Source organism: Anomalospiza imberbis, chromosome 16 (genome assembly GCF_031753505.1).
Source record: "Anomalospiza imberbis isolate Cuckoo-Finch-1a 21T00152 chromosome 16, ASM3175350v1, whole genome shotgun sequence".
Classification (NCBI taxonomy): Eukaryota; Metazoa; Chordata; class Aves; order Passeriformes; family Viduidae; genus Anomalospiza; species Anomalospiza imberbis.
In genome coordinates this window covers 16,714,909-16,731,039 of record NC_089696.1, presented here as the reverse complement: position 1 = coordinate 16,731,039, position 16,131 = coordinate 16,714,909, and the positions used below count along the sequence as shown (strand labels likewise).

Sequence of the window (16,131 nt, the reverse complement as noted above, 5' to 3'; positions counted from 1 at the left end):
TAAAAGTGGAAGCATGAAAAAGTTTGTTCACAAGGTTACTACTACTTGGTTTAAGAACTAGAAAAAGCAAACTAAAGTCTAAAATCAATCTAAACCCAGAATCAACTGCAGAATTATCTGTGTGAAGGCTGGGGGGTGGAGGGGGAAAAAGGGTAAGGGTAGAAAATGATAAGGATAAAAAGGAATAAGGAAGACTCTCCTGCTGAGTCACAAGGTTCAGAATGGACCTCTCTGCTAAACTGAGCTGGGGCGTGACCAACAGTTTAGGCGCAAAGGTTTTAACAGCTTTTAAATTTAACAACACTTCATTGACAGCTCACGTTGAACAATTTAACAAAAGATTAATTTAACATTTATATAAGGCAACAGTAACTACTAGGCCTAATTTACTTACAAATCTAAACTTAAGAATTTAAGAGAGCAACATTTATAGTACATTTTATATAGCATATTCACATTTGCACACACAGAGACCTAAACACCATGTACAAGGTATATACCTGTGAAAAGTTCCCTTCGAATTCAGTGAAGGATTCACACTGGATGCCTTTGCATCTTCTCAACAGGCAAAGGGTTGAGCCTCAAGGAGTGGAGGCATCAGCCCAGGATCTGTCTTGTCATTCAGCAGTGATTGTCTGAATATAGCAAACGAGAATTCACTGGTTCTGAGGGGCCCCACTCAAAAGGAGGTTGCTGGTTGCAGCCTGCTGCAGTCCAGGAGAGTTCAAAGGGTCTCATTCAGGACCATTGTCTATAGGGTCGCAAGAGAGTAGGCTTTAGTCACAGTAATTTTTCATCCTGGCTGCAATTCACGTTGGTAACTTCCTTTGGCATTTCGATAACAAAAATGTTGTTCCACTCAGGTTGTTATTCAGGCAAGAAAAATAAGTTTTCAAGGCTGTTTGTTAAAAACAGGAGCTCATTAGACAGCACCACTTCCTGGGAACAGACATTGTTTCTGCTAAGCTCAAGAGGAGCTTGGCGCTGGTGCTGTTTGCCAAGGCTAAAGCCTAGCCAGCATTTCTTGGATCATACTGCGGCCCAAGAAGGAGTGAAGCAGATGCACTACCACAAGAACAAACCTTTAAAACAATCTTCATAGCTTCAGGTGCAAAGAAAACTGAAGGGATTATATTATAAGGGATATTTCTTATTGCTAATGAGTATTAATGAGAAACAGACTTTCTCATGAGGCAGAAAACCCTGTTGTGATGAAGAAGGTAGAATATGTATTCCTGATTCTTCTATCATTTTCTTATTCAAGTGCCATAGGATGTCAGCTGCTGAACAGCTGATTTGCAGCCTGAAGGTCTGAGGCACAGAGACAGCTGGCTTGTAGTCAGCCTGTTAGGAACACTGCTGCAGGTAGAAAGATTTCCTGACAGGAATGAGGAAGGAAGTGATGGCACAGGTCCTTTATGTTTTTCTGTTTTATCTGAATGGATGTGTAGCTTTGGCACTTCATTGCTAGTGAGGCAGAGGCCATTGGAATTGTGAACAACGTTCTCCCAGTGGCAAACAGAGAGTCAGGCCGGAGGAAAGTCTTGGCATTTAGGTGATGTTGTACGCTCTGGAAATGTAAGGCTTACCTGTCGTTCCACTAGTGCATTTCAAGAGCTGATGCAGGCTCCTGCCATTGTACTGATCTTGAGGGCACATGAGATTCCCTTTTTGTGCTAAGGGCTGGGACATGTAATTTTCATTAGCCACACTTCATAAACATTTAGGTACCTTAAGAGGAAGAATATTTATACATAAATATAAACATTTTTGCCTTCCTCCCAAGATTTAAAAAATCTCATTTGAAACTTGTGTTTGATTCATCCCCTGGACTAGAGCTATAAATACTACATGAATTTGTTTTGTGCTCTAAATATACACATTTATCTCAGTTCCTAAATCACATTCTTATTAATGAGCACAGTTGTTGCACACCACAATTGTTGGTTGTTTTGCCTTTTGTTTCTGTGGATGCTTTTGAAAGATATTTTAAAGTCTTTTTTGGAGCTTGCATGTGCTTCAAAAATTAAATTTAGTCTGTGATTTTATTACACTTTTAATTTAATTTATCTTAACTGGTGCTTTCAAGCTGTGAACCAGCTGTTGACTTTGAAAAAAACATTGTTCAATTTGAAAGGAGCATTTTAAAGCTTAATGTAATGGCTGTAAGTAATCACTACAGCAATTATATTCTCTGGTGTTGTGCGTCACTATAGTAATATTGGAGGCTGTAAGAAAATGCAGGAAAGAAACCCATCAGGTTCTTATGTCTCGGTTTTGTCTGCAATGCCCAGCATCTATCTGTTCTGTGTAGCTTGGTGTCCCTGCTTGAATTGTGTCAGGAAATCAGAAGTTTCAGTCTGTTGTGGCTCCATGTTTGCCCAGCAGCAATCAAGGGCTCTTGGCTGTGCTCTCCTTGGACTGGAGACGGGCTGTGATTTTTCCTGTGTGGGCAGATGGTAGATATGCTGCTCTGCTGCCTCCTCCTGACTCATTCCAAGATATTGTGTGGAATTCTGGGGTTGATTTTTCTTGAGCAGCTGTGTACCCACCTTGCCTGATGCTCGTGATAGCAAAGCTCCTCACAAAGCATACAGAGAGTCTGGCCAGGATGGGAGATCTTGGTGTCCTGTAAGGTCAGGCCATGCTCCCACTGTGCTCTGGAAAGCATGGTAAGGAGAATTAATAGAAATGGGTGTCTTTTCATGCACGTTCTGAGAAGGAATATCCTCTGTTTATTTGTGAGCAACTCTCCAGTTCAGACAGCCTGGAGCTTTTGGGGAAGAGAATTTTCTGGATCACTGCAGTGAGGATAAGGGAAGAAGCATCCCTTCATGTTGTAATAGTCTATGAAAATGCTGTGCAGTTTCCTCTGCCCTGGAGATTCTCTCCATCATGATTTTTAAAGGAATGTAATACACATCACTGTGGAAATAGACTATATTTCCCAATGAGTCACCTATCCATACTTTACACACAGCTAGCGTTTGAGAGCTGTGGACAACATTACTGCTCCAAAAAGGCAGTAGGTGCAGGACTTAAACTGACTCTGCTTTTCACAGAATCCCAGAATGGCTGGGCTTGGAAGGGGCCTCTGCAGATCATTTAGTCCAACCCACTGCTAAAGCAGGTCTGCCTAGAGCAGGTATTTTTGCCAGTGTGTGTTGCAGAGCAGGTTCAAGTCACCTGCCTAGCTACCATCAGTTCCCATTAACAGCTCTGTGAAGTAACAGTGCAGGTGGGAAAACCCAGAAGGAAGCTTAGATTCAGCAACATACTAAACCTTCCCTAAATTTAATTTGTAGCAAGATCCTTCAGAATACGTATTTAATTGACAGCAAGATCTGAGCTGATGCAGTATAGTGACAATAACAGGACAAGTATGCAGGGAGAAGGCGGCATTGTGAACTTTGGGTAAATGGGAGACCAGGCTTACTACTGAGGCATAATTACTGATGTTTGGTTGCCATGGCTTTTAAGAAAGAATAGAATATGCATCTGGAAGTGAGTTTTGCGATGGCACTTGTAGTAGATGGTATTTGTGATTACGACTGGGGTGATCCTCTGCTAAGAGGTAGCCATGCCTTGTCATGGGAACACCCTGCTGGAACATACGTTGCTGTAAAATGAAAAAATGAGATTCTCACAAGAACGAAGGCACAACTGTCTGTGATTGCAGAGTGCATTTGTGGAACATCCCCAGCAAAAGGAGCTTCAGTGTAGTTTCCCATTTCTCCACCTGTGTGTAGTGCAGAGCAAAACAAAAGATACAGATCCAAGTGTGCTTCAGAGATCAGGCATGTCCCTTCTGGACACATGTGCCAGAAGCTGGGGTAGTGATCAGAGAGGTCACAAAGGGACAGAGACAGAATCCTCATTGTGACAAAGTCAATATGACATGTGAATTACACGATATCTTGTACAGGTATGTGTGTGTATAAATGAGACACTTAAAGGAAGTAAGTGCTGGGATGGAGACAGACACAAAACAATGTGTTCTGGAAAGTTAAAAGCTTAGCCAGCGTACCAAGGTATTTCTTAATGTAGCAGAATGAAATTCCTTTGGGTGCAGCAAATGAGACGCATGAAGTGTAATGCCCTGTAAAATCACAAAGAGCCACTTTCAACAGATGGAAAAAGCAACTTTAATACAAAACCAAAAATTGATAGACTCTGCCTTTGATAATCCAAGTACCAGCTTACACTTTACAGTGTTCTGCTGTTTTATTCACTATGAGAAACTAAAAAAACTGTGACAAATAGCTCCCAAGTCACACATGCTGTTTCACTTTCTTGTCTGCTGCACCAGCGTGGCCGTTCTTAGTGTGGAACTGAACCCCTGGGCTTGAAGCTCGTTTTAGGAGTCCCTGTGGTAGGGATGTCAGGAGGCATAAGGGGACATGTATGAGGAGCCTATGGCCAATGGCAGAGCTTTAGGTTGGCACCATGGAACCAGGGAGCTTTTCTGCACCCTCAGAGAAGCAACATCATAATGTAAGTGGGATGTGAGTGCTCACCTTGCCTCACCACCTCTGGTCGTCTTGCTATGTCCACAGAGGAGTGGGGCACCTCTCCCAGCTGTCCTGTGCTATGAGTGACTGACCTGATGTAATCCAGTGTAGAGAACTAGGAAGTGATGAGCAGAAGGAAGAATAATCCTAATTTTGTGTAGACAGTCAGAAGTACAGAGGTGATTGTTAAGTGATGAATGAGACCTGGGATAGTAATAAATACTTATATGGAAAAGCTGGCATAGCACTGAGTCATGAGAGTAAATAACATGTTAGGAGTTCTTAGAGAAGCAACAAAACACGTAACAGGACTATGTCCTTACCTATGTCTCAGTGTTGTGCACCTTGAATACTCTGTGCAGTGCTGTTCCCCCATTTCAGAAAGCAAAGAACTGAACTAGAAAATGCTAGCCAAGACAGACAAAGATAATAAAAGATCTGGAATGGTTTCTTTATGAAGAGAGCTCTGCATTGGAAAAGAGACAATTAAATGGAATATATGTGTATAAAATCATGTGGAATAGGAAGGATGAGGAAGGAATGACTGTTCACTGTCTCTGTTGATGAAGGGCCTGGAGGTGGAGGGAAGGACATGAAAATACATCAGTCAAACTCAAAGAAAAAAATCAAAAGGGAGGTGCTTCTTCACACTGTGCATGCTGGAGCTGTGGAACTCCTTGTGTCAGGATGTTGTAGGTGCTAAAAGTTTCAAAAATTAAAGCAAAAATTGTGGAATTGAAATCCACCTGTGAATATTAATCACCAAAGTCCCACCACATTCTCTCTTTGGAATTTTTCAAATTGTATGTGCATCACTGGAGATTGGGAACATGCTGCTGTGTGCTTTTCTATTTCTTATATTCTTTGCCTAGACATTTTTCTTCCCTCTGTTGCCAGAAGCAGGCTATTGAGCTGAATGGGCTTTAGATTTGAAGCCATGTGGGTACTTTTACATGTCTATGTTATCCTCAACTTGAGACATTTCAGGGAAGAAGCTATGTATGATGTAGATTTACACTTAGAGCTGGTATTTTTTACTGCTGCTTTATTTACCTCTAAAATTTTCCTCTGGCTCATCAGAGATAACTGCAGCCCTAAGCTGTGGTGTGTTTAATTCTTGCAGTGAAAGTTGTATTGCCAGCAATGGAAGTCAGGTCTAAAGTTGGGAGACAAGTGCTGTGTTGCATGGATGTCAGATGGGCAGGCAAGGCCCTGATCCAGTGATGTTTTGGTGATTGATTGGGGTGAAGAAAGAAAGGGGAAGAAGAGGTTCAGTCAGCATCTAGGATCCATTCAGAGTTCTCTGTGAGATGGTCAGTTGAGGCCCTGGGAATGTTTATGGAGACTCCTGTGCAGTGGATGGTGATCAAAGAACATGCATTTATATGCCTGTGGAAGGGGCTAGCAGCCTGCTAGCATGGAGAAACTGAGACAGGAGGTTGTGGATAGATGGAAATTGGTATTGGGTTAAGCAGACACTCACTCCGGTCTCCGCCATTCCCACTGGTTGTTTACTGTATAGCACAAAAGTCCTGTGGGTGAGTTCAGGGCTGTCTCTCACTGCATGTCTGTGTTACTGTCAGGATGGAGCCAGCTCTCCAGATTTTCCTCTGCAGGAAGCTGTCCATTTACATGCCACAGAAATAACTCCTGTGAAATTAATTAATCACAGTTTACATGGTAATAACCCTTTTTTTATGGGTAAATAATGTGTATCCCCTGCTGGAGTGGGGGTTCTGCTGGTTCCGACATTTGATTATTACATAATCTTCTTCCCATTAAATGATCAGAGTGACACCAGAGGAAACTAACAGTAGAGGGAGTAATTAGCAGCTGCCTTGTGTTTGGGGCATGGGCTTACCTCCTTGATGCTCATTCAGAAGCCCATGCAGTTAAGGTGAATGCAGGTTTTCTTGGTGCTGCCAAGCAAGTTCCACAGCATTTTGGGTTGGCACCATGCTGCTGTGCAGAGGGGCCTGGCTAGGCCTTAATCACAAGGAGCTTTATTCCAGAGAAGTTCTGTGCAAACAAGGCTGCTCAGCCCCTGGTACCTGCCTGAGTCTGTTCCCTTTCCTCACTGCATGTCCTCACTGCTGAGAGCTGCATGGGAGGGTGCCGGGGAATGCTGGGTGACAGGGCTTTGTTCAGTCTCTTCTCCTATCAGACAGGCTCAGTGCAGGTCCAGGCAGTCACAAATGTATCACTTTCCTGTGTGTGTGAGGAGTGTCATTGTCACCCAGTGCTTCTGACAGGGAAAGGCGAAGAGGCTTGCCCAGGGCTGTGCAGTATGTCTGCAGCAGAGCACAGTCAGGGCCGCAAGTCTGCTTCTAGGAGGGACCAGCCCCACACTCTGCTGCATGCAGGCAGGCCCTTCTGCTGAACAGTGGTTTGGGAGCCATCCTGCCACCACTGCTCTGGAGAGGTGATATGCCAGCTTGACTAGCAGCCATGTACTACGTGATCACAGCATGCATAAGCAGAGGTACTCTGAAGTGAATGGTGTCTGTCTGGGAAGTGCTTGCTCAGGAGCACACTCTAGTTCCTGCGCTCTGATTACCCTCAGCACCATTTTATTTTTCCTGGTTTATGTTTCCTTTTCCTCCCTTGACTTTGCTGCTTTTGCTTTCTTTAACATTGGATTCTCTGTTGTAATTACTGCTTTAATCTACAACATTGCCACCTGCTTGCCTGCCCCAACTTCTGGCCAATTTTAGGGCCACTGCTGGTAACAAGTCAAGGTGCCTCTCTGCTGCAAGGTTCCTGCAGAAATAACTCCCTAAATAAATAACAGGCAAATTGGATATTGGAAAAGAACTTTAAATAACCTCTGAATTCCTAGGGAACTACATCTTAACATCTCTGTTAGGGACAAATGGGTTCAACATAAGCAATGATCCTCTGAAATGAAAAATAAAGAAACATTGTTCATCAGCCTCTGTGGACTGAAATGAGAATAGACTTTGGTGATAAAAGCAAAATGCAAAGATGTCCCTGGGTGATGAGAGCAAAAGAATTAAACATCATTGGACTATAAACATAATCTCTGACGTGTGCCACAGCTTGCCTCCAGATAGCTGCTTTGGATATGATTGCTCTAGCTTTTTCTTCTCGTGCCATGGGAAGAAGCTAAAGGCCCTGTACTGTGACACCATTCCTGGCAGCCCTTTGTGGCACATGCCAGACCATGACCTTCCCAGATGGAGTTGCATCTTTCAGACACAACCTTATGCTGAATTCTAGCTCTTCAATGAAACATAACTAGCTGGAGTTCTCTCAGTGACTTTCTGGTTTTCCCCATACTGATGTAATGCTAAAATCCTCCTTGTTCCCACTTCAGGTGATTCATTGATGTTTTTATTTTGGTTGCTATCTCCCTGTTGTTTGATACTCGCCCTTTTCCCCTTTTGGAGCTTTTGACTGAACAAGCCCCTTTTGGTTCTGGGAAACATATTCCTGTTAGTGGGTGGACCAATTCCTTTGTCTCTGGATGATTTGCTTTCTGAGCTATAAAGTTATCTGTTGCAATAGGACGGTGCCAGTGTTTTGAGTCTGTGACTGTGATCGAGCAGCGGAGCTCACTGTGGTGTGGGTGTGATGGCATGTGCTATGGAGAAATCCCCATTTGTGTGCATAAGGATGTGAAGCAGGGAGTATGGGTTTTCCTACCTTTAATCTCCATCCAGCTGTTTGCTCCACCAGGTGTATGCAGTGGGTGTTGCTGCTGCTACTAAGGCAGCACCTGCTCTTTTGTCTCCTTTTGCATTTCCTGAGTGTGTGTTTGTCCCAAAGAAAGGCTTATTCTCACTCCTTGAGCTTCAGCTGAAGACGCGCGTGTTTACTGCTGTAGACAAGGCCCTTCCTTTTGAGAAGCTCTTTAGCTTTTACTAGAATGAAATTCTTGGTGTGCCTGTTTATGCAAAGCAGCCCATCATTCCCTGTGCAGGCTGTGCTCAGCTCCTGAGGAGGGCAGCATGGGTTAGCTGATGCTCCTCGCTTGGAATTTTGCTTTACATTCCAGCCATGTTTAAGGCAGAGCTAGTGAAACCTAAAACAGCACTGAAGGAATTGGTAGTAAAACTCTTGGCTCTGTGATGAGATGCCTGGGCTGAGCAGAGTGATCCCCACTCCTATTCTTACAGGAGAAATTGCCTCTTTGTAGTGGTTGTGCTGCCTGCTGCAGACTGACACCAGTGTCTGGTACTGGGGGACCTGCCTGCAGGCTGGTTCCACACTGCTCTCCAGGGGATAGTGCAGACACAGAAAAGCAGGTACATGAAACCCCAGTGCCTCCCTCCCTTTGAAAGACCGACCCTGTGTATTGGAAGGACTTTGTGACTCCAGTGTTGTGGACAGGCCTCAGCTCTGTGGTATGTGTACAAAATAACAATATGAAAACACAGATCACCTATACCAAGGAACTTGCAAGGTGGTGGGATATGATGTATGTTTTTCACTAAGAGGAAGACACTGGGAGACCTAAGGAAGGTATTCCTTAGGTTGAAATCTGACTGTCTTACAGGTGATGAATTAACAGCTTTTTCCTGGAAGCAGAAACCAGGATGGTCTTAAGCACACAAGAAGCCTGGAAACTCATGTGGAAATACTTGTGACATGTACATTAATGCTAGATGTATTGATAAGGATTAATGTTAGCAGGAATAATGCCACTGGATATCACAATGATTAGACTATTATAATAATGAGTTTTCCAGAGAGGATGATGACAGCTGATTTATATACTCTACAGGTATTTCTTCTGTGTATCCAGATGATAAGCAACTCTGGCACTTTGCTGCAAGAATTTGGGACTGCTCCTTATAGCTGAATTTCTCCACTCTTCTGAATAGTTAGTTGGCCAAAAAGATCCCAGACTGGAAGGGAGAGAGTGCTGAGTAGACAAAAAGGGTGCTGGTGTCTCATTCTTTGCCTTCTTGGGGAGAGCTGTTGTGAACTTAGCCCTGAGATGTTTTTGAGCCTCTTTGGGAAAAAGGAGGCGAAATCTGTCTGGAGGCATGATGCAGGGACAGTTTTACAAGCACTACTCAGATGCAGTAATGTGATAAAGGTCTAACTGCTGTTCTGTCACACGCTCTACCTTTCTGCTCCGTAGGAATCAGCTGTTGTTTTCTGCTCTGGTATTCAGAAGAAATATATCCTGTGGGATATAAACTTCTGTTGCTATAGACTGTTTCACACAGTGTTTATGTCTACGGTCTTTGGCTACAGCAAGCTGTGGTCTAACAGAGCTAGTAGTCACTGCATCTGTAACAGTGATTGAGCAGCAAAATGAGAAACCTCAGATTGTAAGAAAAGGTAGTTGCAATTTTCCATGCATGGCATTCCATCTTTCTTCATTTTGTCCGTGACTTTGCTGTGCACTGGCTGTAGTTGTTGCTGTCTAGGATGCAGTCACTTCTCCATAGATTTTCCACCGTCTCTGTAGGCTAGCAAGAGATAAGGATATATGGCGAACTTATGCAGAGCCAGTTCTGCCACTGTATTGTCAAATGGTTCAGAAGAAGTTTGTATTTCTCTGCAACAGAAATCAAAGGCAGGGAAGCGACCTAGTAACTTGTTGAGGATGACAAAATGATGCATCATTTGAAGCTCTCATGGTTGGTATTGAGCTCATTCATTGATTTGTTGACAGAGTGACAAGTGCCGCAATAGCTGCCCAATTTTTTTTCCTCTTTCTTTTTGAGGGATACCTGCATCTTTTCTAGAGACCCATTTCGGACTTCAGAAGCTATGTGGGTACTTACATCCCATTTGGAGACTTGTGAGTTAAAGACACAAGTTTCTACCTTTGATGCCCTTCTTGGGGAAGGTAACACAATATCACCATTATTCTCAGTTTTATATTAATTTTTAAAATTAAGTCAAATGCTTAGTAATAACAATAATTATGTCCAATGTAAGCCTGAAAAAGTGAAAATAGATTCAGAGCATTTTCAACACTGAATTTTCATTATGGGTTCCTGTAATGCTTCCCTCTTAGTGGGTCTTGTTCTTTCTGTGTTCTTTGCACAGTGAGACTTGGGCACAGTGCCACAGGTACTGAACAAACCTTGTTCATCCCGCTTCCTGCAGAGGTTAAGTTCAAATAGGGAGCTAAAAAGCCAAGGCTGGCACTGGAAAGGTCAAACACACAGAGCTGAGGTTAATGTGTTACCAGTGTTATGCCAGAGAATGGGATTGCACACCATTGTATTGGGTTTGCATGGCCAGGTTTTGGTAGTAGGGGATGGTAACAGGGACTTCTGTGAGAAGCTGCCAGAAGTTTTTCACAAGTCCAACAGAGTCAATACCAGCTGGCTGCAGGCCACTGGCCAAGTCTGAGCCCAGCAGTGATTGCACTAAGGCTTCTGGGATAACATATTTAAGAAAGAAAAAAAATTATTACTCATAAGTAATTGCAGGCAGAGAAGAGAGGAGTGAGAGTGTACGAGAGGAACATCTCTGCAAATGCCCATGTCATTGCAGGAGTCTGGGTGCTCCAGGTGGCAGAGCAGACATTTCCTTGCAGCCTATGGTGAAAATCATGGTGAGGCAGCTGTGCCCTGCAGCCTGTGGAGGTCAGTGGGGGAGCAGAAATCTACCTGCAGCCCCTGGAGGAGACCACGCCAGAGCAGGTGGATGCCCAAAGAAGGCTGTGACACGATGGGAATCCTGTGCTGGAGCAAGGTCCTGTGGAGAGGGGAGTTGATGCTGAAACAGGTTTGCTGGCAGGACTTGTGACCTTGTGGGTACCCAGGCTGGAACAGACTGTGCCTAAAGGACTGACCCCTTGGAAAGGGGCCCATGCTGGAGCAGTTCATCAAGAGCTGCAGCCCAAGAATTCACACTGAGAAGTCTGTGGAGGACTGCCTCCCTGGGACAGACTGCTGCTGGAAGGAAGCAATGGCAGAAACTACATGGGATGAACTAACAGTAACCCCCATTCCCTGTATCGCTGCACTGCTGAGGGGAGCAGGTGGAGAATTGGGAATAAAGTTAAGGCCAGGAAGGAGGGAATGGTGGAACGAAGGTATTTTGGGGATTTTTTTTTTTTACTTCCCATTATTCTGCTCTGATTTTGATTAGTAATTTATTAATTTCTTCAAGCCAAGTCTTTTTTGCCTGTGACATTAATGGGTGAATGACCTCTCCTTGCCCACATATAAATTCACAAACCTTTAATTACAATTTCTGTCCCCTGTCTACCTGTGGAAGGGAGTGATCAAGCAGCTTTGGTGGGCACCTGGCCTCCAGCTGGGGTCAAACCACCACAACCAAATTTAGATACATGAACATATTTTTATGGAAAATGCACCCCATTGGTGCTTCTGTTTTATTTTAAACAGCCTGAATGATGAAGGATAGCTGGCAATCGACATTAAAGTAAGATTGTTCTGTGCTTTATTGTCACCTGAATTCTTAAATATCCCAGAGGTTCTGCAGATTTGCTCAGGTGACTGTGTCATCCTTACATACAGCTCTGAGGGTCTCTTGGCCAGGTCCACAACGAAGGGACTGCAGACTAGGGTTGCTTACTGATCTCCTGCATTCTGAACTTGCTGTATATAATGCTTAAGTCATATAATTTTAAAACTGTGATTGGACTTTGCAGTTGTCTCACTGATAGGCAAATCTCAGTCTGGGAAGTGGCCTGGCAGCCAGGGAGGGCTTCTGTGAGGTGGTTGTTCCCAGCAGAAGAACTGTGACCTCAGGGTGTTCTGGACAGGCACTTGGGCTTGACAGGTGCTTGATATTGCCCTTTCAGAGAGATTCTGCACTTACTTAACCTCTTTCCTAGTGTTTTCTGATCTGTACAGCTCTATTGAAGAATGAAATGCCTGATTCTGTTCTAGATTAACTTGGTTTCTGCTTCACAATGCAGTTTTACAAAGGATCTCTGTTGAAGAAATAAAATGAAGTGCCCTGACAGGTGATAATGACATCTGGGAGCTCTGTGTCATCTTGCTGAAGCATGTTAGGTGTTTTGTCACCAACTAAAAATCAAGATGCTGCATTCAGTTCATTTGTTTCAGAAGTGAAATACAAATACATGAGCTCTGCCAAGGCCCCTTTTTGTGGTGCCAGGATAGCTCCACAGTGAGCCACCCCACAGACAAGAGTGGGGCTAGTATGATTTACACCAGCTGTGAATCTGGTTTCCTTGCACTCACTTTTTTTGTGCTCTGCACTCTGGTAAGAAGGGCAATTTGAGCTTTTGCTAGGGTGCAAGTCCAACTTGGTAATTTTTCTCAATGTTGGATGAAGGAAGCATCAATACTACCTACAAGAGGAACTGGAAAGTTCAATAATTTTGCCACCAGAACCCTGTTAACTGGAAAGGTGATAAAGTGATCTGTAAAGCAAGCTCTAGTCATGTCTGTCTTCTCGGCTGTGAGTTTGTCAGGCATGGACATTAGACAGTATTCATCCAGGAATAAGTTACATTTGGATCTCCCTGGTTTGTGCCCTGGGATAAGATGACAGTACGTCACAGCTGGACCAGCTGTGACAAGGACAATCTTTCTAGTTTGTTAGATTACTGAAAAGGAAGAGCATGTGCAGCGATTATCTTAAAAGCAGTTGAGGAGGGAATGATGGATACTAGGAGGACTAGGGTGCCCAGTAAGGTCTCCAGGACCTGTGCAGAGCTCTGTCTTTGGAGGCAAACAAAGGAATTTCTGTCTGCCAGAAAGAGGTTTTCCCTGGTCAGGACCCTGGATAGAGTTCTGGTTTCACTTCTCTGCATGGATTCATGTTTTCTTCCAGATAGTCAAGTACATCCAATGTCTTTGGGAGCAATTTTGGCAGCCTGTTTGCATAGCCTGGCTCAGTTGCGGAATTGCCAGCAGCTGTCTGGGTGCCTGGGGACCCAGGGAGAAGGAGTTCGGCAGCCGTCAGGGCAGGTCAGGACCATGTGAGCAGGGCAACCACATGCAATTCTGAAGAGACAGAGGCAATACAAGCCACAGCTCTGGTTGTAATGGTAGAGTAAAGCTGGGAGGCACAATGAGGCATCCAGGCAATGGACGGTGAGTGTCTTTGTCCAATTGCCTTGTGCCTCCAAAGCACTTCTCTTCCTTAACTGCTGATGCTTTCACATGTCCTCAGACCCCAGTCCTTGCATCTACCCTTGTTGGCCTTTTGTTCTTATTCTCTTTTTCGGCTCATCACTCTTTGTGTTCTGTCTCTTGATCTTGCCATGTAAAACATTGTCCATAGGTAATAAAGTCAGTGAAATTTCTACTCAGATGTAACATGTCAGACCCACCAGTGGAGCCTGAGCAAGGCAGAGGCAGCTATAATTAGCACCTCTTATGGAAGTGTGGAAAGGTGGTCTCACTGCACAACAGCAGAAGGGCAGACCCTGGCTGGACATGCTGGTCCCTGTGCTCAGCTTGGCTTGCAGGAGCCACAGTTTAGTTGGTGGCACACCTCTGTCCGTAAGGATTGTCAGGGTGAAGTCATTAGCTTAGTGTCAGCTGCTGTGTAACCCAGACTGTGCTGCAGGATGATCCCAGGTATCCCAGGGCACGGGCTGAGCTTAGCAGCTTCAGTTTTCCACCTTTCAGAAGCAAACTAATCTTGTCCTATATGCTCCAGGCAGACTATTTCCAGTGCATTCAGACCCATGTGACTTATTAGGCTGAAGACATTGGTTTATTTTCTGTCATTATTTTCTAGTAAGTTTTTCCACAGTTACAGCATTATGCTAAGGCAATTAAAGGAAATACTGATTTCATTCTGATACAGAAGCTTTGAAAATTTATTAACCATTAACATTCATGTACAATCAAAACATAATGTTTTTCCTATTGGTCAGATGTTCAGAGTTGTTAATTTGACTTTCCAGAAACAGTTGCCAGTAGCATAAATGGACCATTAACTAAATAAATTAATGCAGTTTGTTTCAGTGTATTTAGAGACCTGTAAGGCACATTTTAGCAAGTTGAAAGTGTTAATACAGGCACACACATTTTCAGCCCTCATTGAAAACATTCATGACAATGTCCCAATTAACAGACCCTGATTTCATAAAAAGGCAGAAGAGAGCTCTGAGGCACTTCCAGGTGTTCTGCTTAGTCAGGTCTGGAAACCGTGGTTTGAATGAATATTGGTCTCCAGAACGCCAGTGACACGGGGCACAGATAAAATTACTCAGAGGCCTAGGTGCAGGAGCTGCTGAAACATGCCATGTGCCTGAGTTCAGGGTCAAACTTCAAAACCAGATTGTCAGAATAAGTCATCTGGAGACCCCAGTTCTCAGTTTCCCAGAGCTGTTCTCAGTGCAGAGGCCAGCACACGCATTGCATCACCCTTCTGCTCTCAGAACCCTTGCACTCGCAGTCAGTGCCTCACTGGAGCCTGTGGAATGTCATCTTACATGCTTTCAGATGTTTACCAACAGGGAATTTCCTGTCTTGGTGTGGACTGGTTGCCTTTCTTTTCTGTTAGCTGTAGACTTACAATGAGATGTTCATATTTTAAATATGGTGCAATGACATCAATAGTAATAATTATTGCATGCATCAAAGCTTTGGAGATTAGCCATGGATCATGCACCTAAATGGCATTTGGTTATAATAGCTCTGTACATGAAACATCAAAGTCTGAGGAAATGTTGCTCTGTTATAAAAAATACATCAGAATGATCATACCACTCTAAGCAAAGTGCAGAACTGTAAACGTGCATGGGACAAATGCAACACATTTCATCCTCATTTGAGTGTTTCAAGTGTGGGAAAAATTGATTCCACAGCTCCAATTACCAATCCACATCAAGTGAAGACTGTATTGCAAGTATGAGATTTTGCACAATATTAGGCTTAAGTTGACTCCTCCTTTTGAAAATGTATTTGTAATTAGGGCCTAGAAGAGCAAGAAGCAATATTTGGGGTTTTAATTTTTTATATGCTCCCTGGCAGAGAGAGAAGTGGCTGAGATTGCATAAAATTCTGAAACCTATGATGTTTCAAGTATCCTTTTGCTGAATCGAAATGGCTCTCTTGTATATTAAAGGAACTGCACTATATTTTTCTTTGTTAGGAGAAAAGTATTCCAAGCAGAGTGAAGCATGGGCTCTCTCTGCTGAGCCTAGGGACAGCTGCTGAAATAAAAAAATACAGAACAGTCACTAGAAAAACAGAACCTCTGAACTCAGTAAGTGAAATTCCCAATTACAGACATGCTGCTGTTGCTCCTGCCTCATCACAGCTGTTTTGCTTGATCACTCCCCCAGCGACAGTGGGATGAACAATGTGAGGATGTGGTGCCACATGTGCTCTCACAGCCAAATCAAAGGCCCAGTGAAGCCTGTGCCTTAGCCATGAGTCTGGAGGAAATTAGAGGCCTTCATTAAAGTTTCAGAAAAATCTAACTGGTATGAGGACAGCATTCAAAAATGTTTTTGGGGCAAAACAAATATTGTTTTAACTCTGTTAATAATTTATGTGTTGCCAGCAGAGATCCTCCTAGCATTAAGGGAATTGAAAATTAAAGGCATAGAGACACTACTTTAAGAAAACATGTTGATAAATAATTAATATGGCATAGACCTACTGGAATCTGAAGAGTGTAGGTTTTAGCTTGTCTTGTCAAAACTATGCTTTCTAATACCACAGTTTCT

At 43.6% G+C, this 16,131-nt stretch overlaps 2 long non-coding RNA genes across 2 annotated transcripts; one reads left to right on the top strand and one right to left on the bottom strand.

Moving 5' to 3' along the window:
• Positions 1–3,045: 3,045 nt before the first annotated feature.
• LOC137483912 (uncharacterized) lies at positions 3,046–15,882 on the top strand. Its single transcript, XR_011004672.1, has 2 exons — positions 3,046–4,031; positions 15,552–15,882. It is a non-coding gene; the product is annotated as an uncharacterized lncRNA (long non-coding RNA).
• LOC137483915 (uncharacterized) lies at positions 9,061–12,630 on the bottom strand. Its single transcript, XR_011004674.1, has 2 exons — positions 11,985–12,630; positions 9,061–10,044 (listed from the first exon to the last, which is right to left on the bottom strand). It is a non-coding gene; the product is annotated as an uncharacterized lncRNA (long non-coding RNA).
• Positions 15,883–16,131: the final 249 nt, after the last annotated feature.